The following is an 18857-nucleotide window of genomic DNA, read 5'->3' on the forward strand; positions in this document are numbered from 1 at the left end:
CTTTTCATTTTCTTCATACTAGTTATTATTGTATCAAAAAATTAAATTGTATCCAACTAAAGTCCTCAAACCTCCTAATTTAAATTTAAACCTCTTTATTTCTGGTAGTTATAAAAAAATCACTTAATTCTCAACAATTTTTATTATCTTAAAACTCCAAAGTTTCGGCCATTCCGGCCATTTTCAAGGATCTTATTCACACTACTACATCAAAAACCATAGGTTATTAACATAATTACAGGGCATATTGCCCTCGCCAAATTATTTATTATTAGTCATTATCACATATTATAGTATTCAGTATCACATATTATAGTATTCAGTATCACATATTATAGTATTCAGTATCACATATTATAGTATTTAGTATCACATATTACAGTATTTATTGATCACATTAACTAGTTTATAACCTTTGTTTAAATTACTTATTTTACATTGAATAAACTTCCTGTTTATTTCTTTAAAAGTCGAACGTTTCGGTGAATTGGGCCATCCTCAGGGACAATCTTAAATGCAAATTTACATCAACATAAATAATTTAAAATTTGTTTGCAGGCTATTCTGTCCAGTTCATCAATTTCAGCCAAAATTATTCTATTGTGTACATTAATATTAAAAATTTTAATTACAAATCAATTTAACCTTATTATCACAATATTTTTCTTAAACTTATTTAAAAAATAAGATTTTTTTTTTTGTTCGAATGGCCTAAACGTAGCACTTTTAAAGAAATGAAGAGTGTTCTGAGACTTAAATTGGATACGATTTAATTTATTTAAAGAATAATAATGGATAAATATTTTTGCCTTTCCATGCTTGTTATGACGCAGTTAGATTTCACTTTATTTTCCCATACACAAAATATACGGTGAGGGGAATTATTGTCATCCTGAATAATACAAAAATATCTTTTTTAAATTAAGGATTAATCTGATCCCAAAACTGGGCGAAATGGCAAGATTTTTTAAAAAGCTTGTAACTCTCCCTACATCTGATTTAGGAGATAGTCATAAATATTTCTGCAAAGTTAAATAAAATGTATAACAATGTAAACATAAAAAAAAATGGATAAGATATCCTTCACCTCCGATATATAGATATATATATTCTACATGAGATTATAAAATACTCACGATGTCTTATATTAACAAAGAAAATACATTAAATAAAAAATAAAGAACAAACCTGTAAAAAAAAAACAAGAAGAGGAAACACAAGAAGGCCCACACACGGTGGCAACACTGGCTAGCCGGCGACTAGCTGAGGCGAGCCCCCTCCACCAAACATGTTTACATAAAGATATAATATAACATAATATATAACTCCATTATTATTTTACATAAAATAAATATATGTTTTTTTAGGTTATAAATCATCAGGGAAAATCTTGAAACTGTTATCTACAATTTTTATTTTATTTAATGTTTAATGAAATATTATTGGCTAGATATTTCTCCATGTTATTGGTGTTTATTGAGTTTTTTATCCTGTCAAAAATAATTTACGTACATGAAGTTCCGAGGCGTGTGATTACTTTTAGAGAGCAAATTACAATGATTTTTATTGTTTCAACATCTATTTAATATATAAAACGTTTATTATTTTTTTATATGTAAGAAGATGGTCAGGGTTGCGGTTAATAGAGAAACAAAAATAGTTTACAACTATTTATTTTCCGACGTTTCACCCCACTTTGCAGGGCATCATCACAGGACTGTTCAAAGGTAAAGGTTGAACAGACAACCTTCCTATATTCCTGTATATAATAAATAGTTATTAACTATTTTTGTTTCTCTTTTGACCGCAACCCTGACCATCTTATTATATATAAATGTTTACGGTCAACTATATATAAATTTTTTTTAAATTGGGGAGAAATTTATCCTTTTATCTTATTCCTGTATTATATTCGCTTTGATATATGTTTTACATGGTAATTGAAAAAATAAAAAACATTCTCAATGTTAAAATATTTACTAATATAATGCTTTTTCTTCAATCAGGAGTCATTTGCCACGAATTAAGACTAACATCATTTCTTTAAAAACATAATGTTTTTAAAAGTCTTTCGAACTGTATGAAATCACCACTGAAAAATACAACGAAGCCAAAAACATTAAATGATAACAAATTTCAGATTCCATGTTTTACGACTATTTGTCCTACTTATTCATTTATATTTATTATTTATTATGCAATTAAATATTGGTATCTGAAGGGAGAGGGGGTAGTACGGTTATGGGGCATATTATTCCTTTTTGCCAACCCCTGGCGGCTACTTTACGTAGTGTCTAACTTTTTTTTTAAGGCAGAAACCTTTCGGTAGAAGTAGGAAAATAGTGGAACTCCTATATTATCATTTTATATAAATAGAGTGTTTCGTCTTTTCAGGAAAAGTAGAGAAAGGCTAAGATACCTACACAACATCTCTGCAAGACTAGAAGAAAATTTGGGAGACTAAGGTTAAAAACTGTGTTGTGCGCAACTTCGGCTGTGAACCACTGAGGTAGAAGTTTTAACGAAGAGGGCCTGATCTAAAAACTTCTGTTTATACATTTAAGACCCGGTGTCTGTTTTTTTTACTGTTTGTTTACTTCCGTGGGAGGTTTGGTGCATTTGTTGACAACCTCCGAAATGCTCTTAGATCCCCCCCCCCACATTACACACACTGTTAACGCTTAATACTTTAAATTATTTATCTATTATATAATAATTTGGTTAAAACATATGCGCTATTTTTAATGATTATGGTTACCACAAAAAAATTACTATTTGCTTTCATCATGTCAGATGAATAGAATCACATATCGTTGCTTAAGTTGTCGTACATCCTTACTCAGAGAAAAAATGTTACTAATAATTTCATTTCAGTTTCATCACAAAATAATTTCCGAAGTCGAAAACAACTTTATAGGCATCCTACAAAAATATGGTTAACATGATATGTTTCTAAAATGATCTATTATCAGGCTATTCAGAATCTTCGACAGGCAAGTATTTGATATAAATTTTCAAAACTCAATTTTCAATTTTCAATAAATAAATATTTATTATATTAGTTGCAAATTCAAAATGCTTTTAAGTTATTGTCATAAAATTTATGTTTATTGCTGCCTTTAATGATACTCAATACAATGGCAACACTGAGTAGGGAAGGAATCATCAAATAATTATTGAGATATTTCAAGCTCTTTGGAATGTTTCTTATAGCTAACAGTTATTCTACTTAGTATTAATTATTAATTAAAAACATAACAGTATTTGTAAATTGGAAATTTTTAAAGTAAAGATAAATATTTTTAAAAAAATAATTAAAGCAAGTATTTAAATTAAATTAATTTACAAACATTGTTGTAGTGTATTGATCACATTACATTCTGGAAGGAGGGGAAGATAACAGATTTACATATATGAAAATAAAAATTGACTTCTATTTTAATTAAATATTAGATATTAATATTGGGTTGAATGCATAATCTAGAACTGTAAGAGAACAAATTCTTCTGATAAAAAGTGACTTAAATTAACCTTTGCATGTTTCATAATAACAATTTCTTCATGATGAGGTGTTAATAGTTGACTTAACATTAATATGAGGAGAAGATGGTTGCGGTTGTGATATTTATTTGTGCCGACGTTTCTACCTGAATTTCTTGTCTTCATCAGGGCTAAAAAAACAAAAAAGAGATAAAAGTCATCATTCAGAGAAACATAAAAATAAAGGAAAATAATAAACAAACAAGTTTGGAAATATACATAACAATGAATTAAGTAGAAAGTAGTTGATTAATAACAATAGAAGTAGATAGCAGAAGATTGATGATGATAGAAGACAAAATATCACATTATAGAAATAAGGATTTTATGAAAAAATTAAAAAACAGAAAGTTTTGAAGAAATATTTATATAAACATAACGAAAGTTGGAGAAGAAAATGTCAATGATGAGTAATGGACTTAACATGATAAAGTATGTAAGTAGTGTTTAAAAATAATGAAAACAATTTACACCAACACAATGAAATATATGGAAGAAAAATGATCTATATGATACAATGGGCAAGAAAGTTATATGGATGAGTAAAAAATGAGCTAAAAAAAATAATGAAAAAGAAGAAATATAGAGAATGGGAAACAATGAAAGAAAGAAATATTACATCCGAAAGGAAGACTTACATGCTCCGATGGAGATTCAGACTGATTGAATTGACGGGCAAAAAAAGTATGTCAAATCAAACAGAAACATTAACGGCCAAGAAAGACCATTGAGATAAAATAAGGAAGGAGAAATAAAATTAAATTGAAATTCAAAGAAAATAATAAAAGGCGAAATGAACGTTGAAAGTTTTGATAATATTTCAATTTGTTCGTTATTGAGGATGGCAATACGTTACCTTACTATATATTTAAGTTACAGGTAAGTGAAAGTAAAATTTGACAACTGTCATTACAACCATGAAAACCTAATAACATTCATTTGTTTACTTTTATATTTGTTTGATTGATATTTGTCAAATTCTTTTATATTATATTTATATTAAATTATCTCTTGATCGCTGAATGGGATATGGCACAGGCAGAGAGATCTGATTCCATGGTATTTTGTAAGGCAGGTTTTATTTCAAAACTATCAGACCCTACAATGCCTTACAGTAGTGCCGCCTGTATTTGAGGATGTATATACATTAATTGAACGCTATTGAAACTTTGATATCAACTAATATATAGATTAAGTGATAAAAGGGTAACTATAGTAACATAACTGGTTGCAGCTAACTTATGTGAGACTAATATTTCACCCTTATAAGGGCATTAAACCTATAGTTTGCTAATGTAGGTTAAGAGAGGAGACATTAAGCATTACAATGGTTGTATTAAGGTAGGAACTGGATAATATGCAAAGGAGTTCTGAACAGTCGTGACCAGATAAAAAAAAATTCTCCAAATGAAACAAGGTGAAAATTTTATTATTTTTAATTTCTTTGAAAAATGGTATTTGAGGGTTCCCAATGATGCTAAAAACAAATATGATTTGCTTTTTCCCATTTAATAGAATTAGTAATATTTTTTATTACTCTTCAAGAAGAGACAAATCTGTTGCTGTATAATAATCATGAAAAAATGTATGCTTTTTTAGTTAAGCACCAAAAATGCTTAATCTTGTTAATAACTTTTATTTTACTCCTGAATATTTAGCAAAATGCCCCATGACAATCAGATGAACGGTGCAGCATTGCATAAAGTACCAACAAACAAATATTGAGTCTATATATCAGATGTTAATGTAATAAACTTCAATGGTATATAAATTCTTTTTTATATAAAAAAAGTAGATGAGAAAGAAAAAATTATGCAAAGTTTTACAAAATTTAATAATATTTCCTTTTTAATGAATAAGTTTATCTAATTTTTAACAATAAGAATTGCAGTGTACTGAAATGTATTGTTACATGAAATTATTTATTAACATCTGAAAATGGAAAAATTTTGAAAATTCACAAAAATATTAATGGTTTAAAAAAGTGTGTTATTATGTTATACATTTAAAAATGTATTCCTGTAGAATATAACTTGCAACACAATTGCAGGCTTCAAGAAATATAATATAAAACAAGCATATTCATTTCTATTTATTTAAAATGCTATAATTGTATTAAATAGTTATGTAAATTACTTTGTGCATAAGGGCTCTTGGAGAAAAATTATTGGAAATATAAATCTACTTGATCATTTTATAAAATCAGAATAATTAAAACTCAGTTTATTTTTGTTTTATAGGGCTCTACTTCATGAAGGCAGGTCGGTCAATTTATATTTTTTTAAGTAAAGAAGTTTTATTGGAAAGTTAAAAAAATACTTTTGTTCGGAGTAAATTACATGAGTAAGTTAAGTTAGTAAGTGTCAATAATTATAAACTTAAAAATTGACATATGCATTCGTTTATTGGTTTTAAATATACAAATGAATTTTTTTCCCCTGTGGCATTGGTTTTATTCCATACAGCCAAAAATTAATTATCTATATTCTATTATTTATTCTATTTGTTAATTAACTTTATTCTATTTGTTACTGCTATTATTTATTAAGTTAAATATAAGTGATTTACTAATAAACTATACCTTAACTATTTCTATTATAAATTTATGTTTATGTATATATATAAATAGTTAAAATATTTATGAATATCAAATGGATTTACTCTTGTATATTTTCCATTTGTAAATACATTTCTGTCATAATATGCAACACTATCTTTCAAAATATCATAAGACGAGAGCTTGATAGCTCTCAATTGTGAGAATTTATATGATATTTTGTATGACAGTATTCATTGGATATTATAAATTAACACTTAACATAAGTAAAGACACATCCAGAATTAAGATTCATGAAATATCATAAGTATTATCAGAGTGATCCTGGCCTAGCTTTGATGCAAACATAACATTTGTGAAGTAGTGCTTTCATTCATTAAAATATCAAAAATGGATATTTTTTATGAATATACTGCATTCACTACAGATATTTTGAGTACAGTACACCATACTAAACATGATATTATAACAAACTGAATATTAAGTTTGACAGACATTTTATACTTTTTTGATAAAGGTATCTAAGAATTTAACAGATAACAATCATTCCTTGATGATACAACTAATCTGAACAAAATTAAATTTTAATATCTGAAATTAAAAAAATTCAATTCATTACTACAGGGTTTCATTCTGTAAGCTCATTTTATAAAACCTAATATAATGTAGTAAAAGTTTATAAAAGAATATTATCAAGTAAATTATGTTTAGCTGTAAATATTTTTAAAATAATTTATATGGATTCAAGAGTAACTTTAAATCAGTATATTTGAAATTATTTATGATTCAAAAATTCATAAATAGATGAATATATAAGATTTCTCGAGAAAATCTAAATGATAAAATAATTACAGAAATACATATTCAATTTGTTATTTGTGATGAGTTCAAATTAAACAATTGAAGAGATGAGTGGGTTAAGGTGTTACGTTACAAACTTAAACTGAAAACATGAATCTGAATGAACCTGGTTACTCAATGTAGTGTTGATATAGTTATAAGGTGAAATATAAATTGTTAACTAATTATTGTAATAAGTGTCACTGTGAAAATAATAGGTAATTGACTAATGATAATAATAGTAATTGACTAATGATAATAATAGTAATTGACTAATGATAATAATAATAATTGACTAATGATAATAATAATAATTGACTAATGATAAAAATTGACAAAGGCATAATGGCCTGCAATGATGTGAACCACTGTTTGAAAATTTGTATAAATTCAGACACTCCTTGGAATGGACCCCTGCTCCAGTAAAAGGATAAACATGTGCGTAAAAACATATGTCAAATGTATATATTTTGCTATATTAATAAATTTGCATGTTTTATAGGTTAGGAAAAAAAAAGTAGCAGTTCTGGTAAGTTGATTTTAGTGAAAAAGTTACTGTAACCCATGCCTTCAATAAGTTACATATACTGGATTTATTCATACATAGGGATTTCATATACCTGGACTAACTATTTATTTTCGGTTTTTATTTTGAGCTAGACTGTTCACATACACATGAACAAAAAACAGACCATTTTGTGAAACTTGATTTTTAAGCACAGGGAACCTTAAAACTAATATTTCTGTCTAAAACCCGACTTCAAAATTTGTCACGATCACAGTACTTAGACATATTTTGTATTTTATGAATATATAGGTGACAGGAAAAGGGGCTGTTATGATTGCAAAGATGTTTATATACGATGATCGCCTGTATGCAAAAGATTGTAGGAAAGCAGTCTAGGTGGTGGTGAATAAGGCTAAAAAATGGTAAAGATTAACTATATATTGGTAACCCGTTGCAAACCCCACTAAATTGGGACAAGATGCAAATGTTGTAAATGTGATAATACAATAGAATATAAATGGAAACAGGGTAATGCGATATATAAAAAATAAATGAATGTAGTAAACTAAAAAAATTATAAATATAAACGAATATAATACTAATAAATAAGTGAGTGATAGAATTCTAATTAAAAATAGAGTAATGAATAGTGAAATAAAACTCAGTAGAAATAATTACAAATATGGTAAAATACAATGCAATAACAGGTAAGGGGGAAGGTTGGTGAACAGATACATAAAGGAATGAAAAGGGACAAAAATAAAGAAGGTCACCTCAGTACAAGAAGTTTCAAAGTGAGCTGGGAGATGAGATTATAAGATATAGGAACCATAATATTAAATGGAAGTACAGAATAACAAGAAATATAAGACGATAAAAGATAGAATAGAACATCCTGTATTTAATCCATAAAAGTAACTAAGAACATGTAACTTTGAATAAAACTGCAAAGAAATAAATGAAATTTCCTAATAAAAATACATATACTGGTTAAAGAACAAAAAGAAATAGTATGTTTATTAAATCTGGGCTTTATATCAGACCAAGTTTAAATTGAGGCTCAAAGTATTTTACAATAAGACAAAACTATTAATATTACGTTATATATAATATTAATATTACATTTTGGAACTGAATGATTTAAAACTAAAATAAAGTTATTTATCCCAAAGTTTATGTCCCTCTAAAGTAATTAATAGGGAAGTATTAATGATACATGACGAAAAATAATTTTTGCTTGATCAATTAAACATTTCCATATTAAATATCCAGTTATACTCCTCAAAAACGTACCTATTCAGTTTTGAAATGCCTTTGGTCGATGCCTGACATGGAATATCAATATTTCCTAAATAACCATCTCGATCCTTAAACTGTTCCTTTGACTATGGATGCTTATTGTACAGAGGACTATCTGGTGAACATGAGATGTGATTGAATAGATTGATGAACTCCTTCATAAGATTCGTCTTTAGTATTTCCAGACATTCATATCTCTCACTGTTATTCAGAGCAAAGTTTCAATCCTAATATCTAAAGACAATACCTTCTAGCTGCATTTATATTCAAATGCAAAATTCACCTGTTAAATACAAAGATCTAAAATTGCTGTTTAGTACATCCCTTCACGTAGAACTGCTTCCTTTGAAAAATCCTTTATTGTTCAAGCTTCCTCATTTTTTTATTCCTTTCGTAAAGTTTCCTTCTCAATATCAATTATTCATCCATCTCCTTGATTATAAATTTTCCAGATACTTGTAGACAATAAATATCCATGCAAGTTTGCGTAAATATGTTTCTTTTTATTATTATTTTATTTATATAATTATTATTGTTTTTCTTAATTTTATATAATACATTTTGGCTCACTCTGCAGGGCTACATAAGAATTAAAAAGATACGGACAACTAAAGTAATGTAACAAAGTTAGAGATTAGATAGCATGAAATAAAAGGAAACTAAGATATGACTAAGAATGATTTGAAATATGTGAAAATCTATACAAAAATAAACAAAGTAAACTAAAGAAAATAATAATAAGATATGGAATGAAAAGACAAGAATTACAATAACATATTAGGCAACCTTAATGAAAATAGGAATAATAACAAATAAAAATACAGTATGTACTGAAATAAGGAAAATGAGAATAAAATATAAAAGGCCCTTTTACACAAAAATGTTTGAGGGACCATCTTTGCATACAATTTTAATCTTTTGATTTGCTGTTAGTTGAATTAGTCTGTAAACATATATAGATCTATTTGTAAAATGGCTTTTGACATTAAATCTATTTTTCTCTTGTCAGTTGCTATGGTAATTCAGTTTCTTTCTGCAAAATGTGGTCTTTGTTTTCTTTGTACTATAAACATAATAATATTATACAGTAAAATATAACTACTACAATCTAATAAAAAAATAAAAAAAATGTATATAATAAAGGTTAATCACTATTTATATTTACACATGGCATAAGGAAATCATGATTGTTGAAGATATATGTACATACCAACTAAAGTATCATTATATTTATTGTTTATTAAAATAAAGATATCGCATCCTCCAGGAGTGTTACATTTCTTTTTTATTGTTTACATATTTAGTTTTTGTTGGATAATGACGACTATAATAAGTCTTGTTGCAAAAAAATGTAGAATGGATGATTTAGAATTATTTTGAAGTGGCATAACTTTAAAGATGAGTTTTGAAAAGTTGTAAATTTCCACATCTAACACTCCTCTTGTGATGCTAGGATATTATAAAAGTCGTCATTGATCTATTTGAAAAATAAATCTCAGATTTCTTATTTCATAGAAACTCTGCTATAATATTATTTTAGCTTCTTTAATTATAATTATTTTAGAAAACTCCTCTTTAATTATAAGTGATTATTAAATTTACCATATAACATAATATTCATGTAAACAACCAACACATCATTAAATTTACTATATATTCAATAGATCATTTGATTTATTGTACCACATACTTAGCTACAAAATTTAAAGAAATGAAACTACATTTGCATTCATCTAAATGTTTTTTTATGTTAATAATATAATAAATACTATATTATTATAGTCTAATACAAGATATGTCTTTCATTTCCATAACTGTATATTTGCTATTATGTTAAAGTAAAAATTATTCATTTAATAGTTACATTAATAAGAATAGTCACATTTTTATTTAGCTTTTTCCTCTTCAAATCTCTATATGAAATCAGTTTGACAGAGAGCCAAAATCAAAAGATAAGATATACTAATTTTGTGCCGTTCTTAATAACATATAAATTTTAAGTGAAACTATAGAATTGTATTACTTTAATTTATTGAGAAAATACCAATTATCATTGCATTGGGAATTGTGAACCGACTTAAGTTTATTTTATGATTGAAAAAAAGTATGTGCCTCAATGTTGTGTTTTTTTTTTATGTTATAGTAATTTATGTGTGATATTCAAAGGTCTTTAATGTCCCTTATGCTTGAAATAATTATACCTATTATTCTCTTATTAATAGAATTTAAGAAAAAAACTCTTTTGATTGTGATATTGATGGCTTATTTCACATTGGCGCTTAGTATATTTCAAATAAATGTCCAAATTTTTTTATAGATTTTGGAAGTTAAGAATAAGACTATTTAGGAAATGAAGACTATTTCCTTAAATGACTTATTTACTAATTACTTTTATCATATCGATAGCTTATATCACACTGGTGCTAAGTACATTTCCACTAACTTTACAAACAATACAATTTAAGGTTCTTTCTTTTGAAAAAATTAAAACTTTTCAATTACTTTTTGTTAATTTTTAATATTGAAATATGATCAGTCAAAGAATTAATTGAAAAGTTCTGACTTTCCTTAAAGAGAGAACCTTTAGTTGTATTTTTCGTAAAGTTAGTGGAAATTTACTTAGCACATCTGTGAATTATTTTGATTTCTTTTATAATGAGGTGTAGATAGTTGACTGTAGATTAATGATGCAGGCCTACCTTCTACGCCATAACCCCTGATGAAGACCTGAAACTCAGGTCGAAACATCGGCATAAAATTAATAAATATGGTTTTGTTTATTTATGTTGTTCTTTGCTGACCGCACCCCCCCCCCCCCCCGACAAACTTCTCCAAAGATTTCTTTTATACTTTCAAAATAAAATAAAAATTATAAGTTGATTTTAATTACTATGCAATTAATTTTCATATAATTTAAATATTTTTAATTTAAAATATTTAGATTTAAAATATGAAGGAGATGGTCAGGGGTGGGGTCAATAGGGACAAAAAATAGTTGATAACTATTTATTTGCCATCATTTCACAGGGCTTCATCAAGACTAAAAAAGGTAAAAAATAACTAAAATATGACAATATAAGATAATAAGATTACAATAAAGTAATATTAGGTGGGGTTAAAAATTATCTAAATATAACTCAAAAGTCTTATAAAAATGAGCAATGAGAAAATAATAAGGTCTACAATTATAAGTATTTATAAATATGAAATAATACTGACTATAATAACCGGTTTACAATGATATAATATTTGATTTAATGGTATAATATAGGATATAAAATGACAATATTAGATTTAAAACGAACAGGAGACATAACACGTAAACAATTAATTTTAAATCTAATGGTCAATACTATTTATTTTTTATAAATACTCATTATTGTACATATTATTTTTAATTCTTTTTGTTCATTTTATATAATGTATTCACTTATATTTTTAATTTTTAACCCCACCTAGTTTACTTATGTATATCTTGTTATTCATATTTTCAACATATTTTGTATCTTTTTTACCCAGATGAAGCTCTGTAAAGTTGGGCAAATAAATAGTTTTTAACTATTTTTATGTTCCATCTAAATCATATTTTGAAAAATACATTCAATCATTTCTATATATAATTTTAAATATTTGTATTAGTATTCTAGTTATGTTTCTTAAATGGTTGAGTTTTATGTTTATTTTAAATTACTTTCACGTTTGACTTTTTATGTATGTTTTAAATTACTTCTATGGATGGTTAAATTATTTTTATGTTTTAAAATTCTTGTATGTCTAAAATTAAGTTAATTGATTTTCGCTATATCTTTTTACTAACTATTTGTTGTATGTTAGATAAGTAACTATTTTTACACACAATAAATGTATTTTGTGATGGATCTATCCTAAATTTCTTAAATACTCTGTATATTGTGTTATAAAATAACGAAATTAATCTTAACTTTCAACCGTTTGAATTCGATAATTTTATAATTTACGAAACGGGTATAAGTAGTTTATTAAATCATACTAGTTGACATTTTAGACTTATTTAATTATTGAGCCGTTATTGAGTTGAGGGAACAATTTAATATAGGTTTAAATTAGTAATGTTTTAGTGGCAGCAAGCTGAGTGTAGAGAAATCGATTGGATCCCTTTTCCCTTTCAAAAAATCAATACAACCCTCGAGTGTTTTACATACAATCAAACCAGAAATTATAAAGATGACCTTACGTATTCATCTTCGAAATTTATTTATATTAATTTGATTTCTTTTTTAGAAAGTTTACTAGAACCCATTTGGTCCGAAGATTCCAGATTTAATTTGACAAAGATATCGTTATAATATCTTATAATCAATTCTTTATAATAATTCGATTTATTGTATTTCTTATTTCAATTGGGTAATATTCTCACTGTTTTTGCCGTTCTGTTTGCAAAAAATTTCTTTAAATAATATCAAAAGTATACTTAAAGATGCATATAAGTCCATTTTGAGGATTTATTTGCTTTGATTTTAAACAAGTTTAGATAGTAATTACTATTAAGTTTCAAATTTCAATGAGATATGATTTAAAATAAAAAAGTACTGGATGAATGGAGGAATGATGCTACAGAATGGAAGCTGATTAATGCCCCGTACACCGATCGATAAATTACGCTACAATATGAAGGGAGCTGTTGCCCAAATACATATTTTTTATCTCATTCAATTATTCAATTGATCATTCTTCATTGAAACATTATTTCAATTTAATAAACGGTTTTTCTTTTTCTTATTTATTATTGATTTAAAATGTGAGGAGGTTGAACAGATTCGAATAAATCAATGATAGCCAGTAAAACCGGCAACATTGTAACCTGACATCTAGATATAAAAAATAACTTGTAATTTTAACAAAAGAAATATATGTAAATATAAAATTATATAAATTACCGATTGCTAAAAATGTCTGACCTTGATAAACATACCGCCGACGCCCACAATAAAAAATAAAATAAAATTCTTATAAATTGTGATATATACATATATGTTTTAATAATTCTACGATATCAATAAGAATTTCAACTTGTAAAGTTTAACAGGTTCACAATAGTTTTAAAACATCTCCATTATAGATTAATACATTTATTAGAATTTTAACCGACCCCCCCCCACTTATATCAATTTGATCTTTTAAAACAAACTTTGTTTCATAATAAATGAATGATATATGATTTTTAAAGAGCCATTTTACTAACTTATCTTTCTATATCTCTAAGAAAAACGTAATAAATATTGTGTTTAATTTTATTTTTTTACTAGGGGATTTTGAACTGGACATCGAAGGGAACATGGCGTCTGACCTGGCAGCTCTGGATTTAGTATACACACACTGCTGTTGAACGGCATTTAGTGCTTTATAATTCTCACGTGTATCATAATTCTGGTTTATAGTATAGCTTCGGGTAAGCTTGTTTCTTTAGGTACTCAATTTTTTGTGTCCATTGTCTATAAATGTATTCTTTTCATAATATATGCTTTCCGACACTCGGCACTCAATTATTCCTAACAAGTTCTTTGGCTTTTATTTTAGATGTCAGAATATATCAAGAATCTTCTGTAAAGTGGAGGTTTTTCCCGGGGCGATAAGGATAAAGGTAAGCATCTCAAATTTTAGGAGTTTTTAATTTGGCTTGGTAGCTTACAAATTACATAGCATCATCTACTCTTGGTTTGTGAATACTATACTTATGCTTATAGGTATGCATTTCTCTTTAAAATCTAATTTTCTTTCAATAATTACAGTTTTTATTTGTTCCAATTAATCTGTTATTTGATGATGTTATGTAGTAGTACAAGTTTTCTAATAGCACATTGTTGTTAAATGTTGTTTGTTATTCAATTCCTCTTGCAGGTCCTTTAAAACCTGAAAAATAGGATAAATTCTCAATATTTAAATCATTTTTAAGTTAATGGTGATGCGAAATACCACCAGTATGTTTTTAAGTCCTCTTGTCTAGTTGGATAATTATCCTGATATTATTAGAGATAATACAGTAGTTGTCTGATACAAGTAATCAGTTTTTCTAATCAAAATGCTTCAATGAATACTAAGAGTGTTAGTGTGAAGCATCGCTATTATATTCATTTTAGATATATCTTAAGTTTAATTTAGAAAGAAATGGTACCATTCTTAATTATATTAATGAGTTAAACAAAAATCATATATTTTCATGGGTTTTAGATAGTTATTTATTGATTTTTTTAAAATCAGTTTCTTGGATTCACTTTTTTATGTTTACCTTTTCTTCTCAACTAAATGTCGCACAAACTTTTTTATTGAGTGTAATATTTTAATGTATAGTAATTGTAACAAATTAATATTTGAATACTGATCTGTTTGGATGGTTGTTATGTTTTTAATATTTTAACTAATGTTGATTTGTTGGAATGCCCTATCAATTGGAAAACTGCATTATCTTAAGTATTTAATATGTATATACTTTTATTAGATGTTATAATTAATGAAATGAGTCATATTTTTTAATCTGCATTCCTAAGTTGTTTTATTGTCGGTTTTCTCTGTTGAATTCCCCTCAATAAATTTTATTATTATAAACATAGTCCTTAATTCAGCCAAGAAATTTTCATTTGTGCATCTTTATGTTAATCTCGGTGTTATGTTTAGAGGGAAAGTTTAGTTGTACAGTATTAAGGAAGTTTTTTTTTTAAGTTTCATTTCTACCTAATATTGTTTCTATAACCCAACTGTAACATTCAAGATAGTTTCCTTAGACTTACATTATTAATGGTTTTAATTAGTAAAACAAGCCAATTTTCTTGCCAACTGTTTCACTTCTTAAAAAAAAAAAATATATAATAATAAATCATTTCTTGTTGATCCTACTGCCGATATTATTAGTAATAGTTATTTTCATTGTTTCTATTCAATTTAATTTCATTATTTTCAAGTTGTTTATTATACTTTAAATTCTGAAATTAGTTACGAGCATGAATTATATTTAAATTTTAAATTCGTTTTGTTGAGTAGTATAATACATGCCATTTAGAAACCTTGAAAAACATTTATGAAAGTAAACCCCTCTCCTACAGCCTCATTGAGATATTTCACCTATTCATGATTGCTTTTGTTAAGTCATTATTCATTTTGAAGAAAAACAGTTCTGTATAGTTGATATATTTTCACCAAATTCTAAGCTTCTCATCTAGGATTATTGATTTGAAGCATTTATTTGTTAATTAGTATTTGTATGAATACATTAAAGTCATGTCCTTTTATAATTTTTTGCTAATTATTTATAAGAGCTGATATCCCTTGAGTATTATATTTTCATTGTAGTTCTTCGAACTTACTATACCTTTTATGGTTGATACAATCACTGTACCAAAACTGTTACTTTCAAATTCAAAATGTAACTAATTTATTTCAATTTATTATAGTGTATTATAACTAGTATATCTACTACCTGTTAAAGGAGTCATTAATATTCTGTATATATCATCAGTATTTTGTTTGTAAATTAATTGTTTTCTGTTGTTATGATTAATCAGCCATTATTTGCCTTAATGTTCAATTATAGGTGTTATTAATATTAATGTTCATCTCTCCAAATGATTCTTAGACCTAACATGCTAAATCGGTATGTAAATGAATTATGATTACCCATTTTGATTGTTTATTTATAATACACCAAGTTTTTATACTATAGTTTGATGATTTATTGACAATTAGCTTAACGACCATCTGTTTGTTATTGTAGCTTCCTAATGTATAAATGCTTCTTGAATTCTGCCTTAAAATGATTTTTACTGAAGTTACAAAATAAGTAAATTTAATGACATATAGATATGAAAGGACAAACTTTCTTCATTTTAACCAGTGTATAATATCTACAACTGTTTATGTTGTGTTACTTAAAATATTAGTTCAATGCATTGCCTTACTTAACATGAATGCTATCTATTGTTTTATTCTTATAATCTCTATATGTTATTTTGAATTCTAGGAATGTATTTCTAAGTTTAACTAGCTCGAATTCTCTCCTCCATGTTAAATAAGAAATAAATTGTGAGCTATTTCTTTAGGGAACAGTCTGTTGCTACTCAAATTATTGAAGACATGATTGGATGAGTACATTATATTAACCAATTTGAAGTTATGAGAAATTGGACAAAACAAGTTAAAGAGTTTTGATGGCAAAGTTTTGTTAATATAACATTTTAAAGATAAGATTTATCCATTCATCTGGGAAATCCTATGATTAACTAAGAATATCAAGTTATTAGTGTTAAAAGTTAAATGTAGGTTCATAAAGCCTTCATTCACTTCTTTCATTTTTCAAAATTTAGTACATAACTCATTTATCCACTTATATCTTCAAATTTTCTAATTGGTTTGTAAATTATATTGGGAAAAAATAGTTGTTTTACTCAAGAGTAGGTTAGGATAATAGTTGTCCTGAACATTTTTATGTTGAAGTTACCGGAAATATTTAAAAATGCAAGTCTTGTGTCTTAACTTCAGATTTTAGGATAATTGTCATGTTTTAAAAAAGCCTTTGAGGAGTAGATTTCCTAAACTTTAAGCTCTCGTCATAATAGAATTGTTTCTAGTTAAAGAACTTTTACTCAAAGGCTTGGAGAGGTGTATTAACCAATATTGCATATTTTGGTTTATAATCTTTCCATTTAGAAGAAAGTCCCCTTCATAGTGGTATTTCTTGTTATCTGACCATTTTTAATTAATTTGAGTAAGAGTGAACATTAATCATAACAAAATGAATATTTGACTTAAAAGGATAACCTTCCTGTAGGTTATCCCTTATTGTAATTGGTTAAATTATTCTTTCTAGTCCAAGAATTAAAGAGTATATATTTCTTTTAAATTATAAATCAAGTATGATCAGTGTTATGTCCCTGTGTGTGCACTTATTGCTATTTTGTTAAACTTTAAGTGGGCTATTTATATGAAGTGTCTAAAGAATTAGGAGCAAATTTGCTATTTGAAATTTGTTTTTTTAAGTTGTGATCATCTGAGAACTGTTTAAGCTTCATATACATTTGTTCAATTTGTTGGTGGTTAAAATAACATGTGAACTATCAATGATAATAAGTTATGGCTACTGAGCTTACCTTAAAATAAGTGATTAGAGAAGTTTGTCAGGGGATGCAGTCAGCAAAGAACAACATAAATAAACAAAACCATATTTTTTTTTTTATTTTATGCCGACGTTTCGACCTGAGTTTTAGGTCTTCATCAGGGGTTATGGTGTAGAAGGTTGGCCTGCAACTCAACTCAGTTAGTGCTATCTTCTACACCATAACCCCTGATGAAGACCTAAAACTCATGTCGAAACGTCGGCATAAAATTAAAAAAAAAATATGGTTTTGTTTATTTATGTTGTTCTTTGCTGACCACACCCCCCGGCAAACTTCTCCAATCATTAATCTACAGTCAACTATCTACTCCTAATTAAAATAAGTGATGTGTTATTAGAACTCTTTTAATCATGTAAACGCTTAATTTAAAGTAAAAAGAATGGAGTTAAGTTATTTCTATTGTAACATCTGTTCTGATACTTAAAATTTAGATGGTATACTTGAGAAACTTTTAAAACTAAATTATTTAAAATTAAATGAAGGAAGATGGAGTTGCACCCCACTTTGCAATGCTTCATCAGGGCTAAAAACAAGATACAAACAACTAAAAATATTGTAAACAGTATAGGAGTATAGGATGCCATGAATTATAATGTAAATTACGGGCGGACCATATGTAAAAAAAAAAAAATGAGAAGTATAAAAAAATGTTAACATGTTTATAAAATGAGCATTATAAAAAAAAAGTTATGTTAAAAAAATGAGCAGTATTAAAAAAAAAAAAAATGTTAACATGTTAAAAATATGAACAGAATAAAAAAAAAAGTTAACATGTTAAAAAAATGAGCAGTATAAAAAAAAAAATGAGCAGATTATAAAAATAAAATTTTAACATGTAAAAAATATGAACAGTATGAAAAAAAAGTTAACATGTTAAAAAAATGAGCAGTTTAAAAAGAATTGTTAACATGTTGAGAAAATGAGCAGTATAAAAAAAAAAAATTGTTAACATGTTGAGAAAATGAGCAGT

General features: G+C 26.5%; 1 protein-coding gene and 1 long non-coding RNA gene across 3 annotated transcripts in view; both read left to right on the forward strand.

Annotated features, from left to right (window-relative positions):
* LOC136795172 (uncharacterized) overlaps positions 1–2990 on the forward strand; it is a 21626-nt gene extending 18636 nt beyond the window's left edge. Inside the window, exon 3 of the long non-coding RNA XR_010842738.1 lies at positions 2875–2990. This is a non-coding gene — a long non-coding RNA (uncharacterized lncRNA). The remainder of the gene's footprint in view (positions 1–2874) is intronic.
* Positions 2991–14021: 11031 nt separating this feature from the next.
* LOC106680108 (ELAV-like protein 1) overlaps positions 14022–18857 on the forward strand; it is an 11562-nt gene continuing 6726 nt past the window's right edge. The window contains exons 1-2 of one of the 2 annotated variants that reach the window (XM_067044886.1): positions 14022–14172; positions 14301–14364. The gene's annotated coding sequence lies outside the window, so the exon portion shown is untranslated. Of the gene's footprint in view, positions 14191–14300; positions 14365–18857 lie in introns of both variants that reach the window. The other variant, XM_067044887.1, reaches the window with a different exon arrangement.

The sequence above is a fragment of the Halyomorpha halys genome, unplaced genomic scaffold (assembly GCF_000696795.3).
Source record: "Halyomorpha halys isolate HHAL.00 unplaced genomic scaffold, Hhal_1.1 Scaffold243.1, whole genome shotgun sequence".
In the NCBI taxonomy this organism is placed as follows: domain Eukaryota; kingdom Metazoa; phylum Arthropoda; class Insecta; order Hemiptera; family Pentatomidae; genus Halyomorpha; species Halyomorpha halys.